This window comes from Geospiza fortis, unplaced genomic scaffold, assembly GCF_000277835.1.
Source record: "Geospiza fortis unplaced genomic scaffold, GeoFor_1.0 scaffold203, whole genome shotgun sequence".
NCBI classification, from domain to species: Eukaryota; Metazoa; Chordata; class Aves; order Passeriformes; family Thraupidae; genus Geospiza; species Geospiza fortis.
Window position 1 is genome coordinate 566503 of NW_005054385.1, and position 611 is coordinate 567113.

Genomic DNA, 611 nt, shown 5'->3' on the forward strand with positions numbered 1-611 from the left:
GTCTTAAAGGTGCAGAACTTACTATTATTCAGCATAAACAAATGAGATGATTTGGGGATAAAAGCATCATATAGTCAACCCAGGACATTCCACCCCTTATCCCCATATCATCTGCTTACTACTAAAACTTGTATAAATTCTAACTCTACAAACACATACATTATACATCCAATATACAGCTATACACAGACAATGGTAATAACATTCAGCAAACTGTGATATTTACACACAGGTCTCACCCAACAATCAGATCTCCCTGAGGTACACATCGTGTTCTTCCCTCTTTTTGCATTATCCACCATGTGCAACCTGGTCCCTGAGCAAAAACAACCCCACAAATGGGTTTGTCTGTATTCAAAGCAGTATTAATCCAAACTGTCTTCCCTAACAAACCTCTGACATGCACCGCTGGGACTTTGTCTCCATCTACTCTGTGCAAAGGCTCACATTGGGCAGGGCCCACTTGGTTAGTAGAGCCTCGGCTGTTAACTAACCAGGTGGCTTTTGCCAGATGCTGCTCCCAGTTTTTGAAAGATTCCCCAGCTCATGCTTTCAATGTGGTTTTTAACAGTCCGTTGTAGCTCTCCACTTTGCCTGCAGCTGGTGCATGG

At 42.9% G+C, this 611-nt stretch overlaps 1 protein-coding gene across 5 annotated transcripts in view; it reads left to right on the top strand.

The window, feature by feature from the left end:
* The window catches only part of ELAVL2 (ELAV like RNA binding protein 2), a 53009-nt gene that overhangs the window by 1678 nt on the left and 50720 nt on the right, over positions 1–611 (top strand). The gene's annotated exons all lie outside the window — the stretch shown is intronic.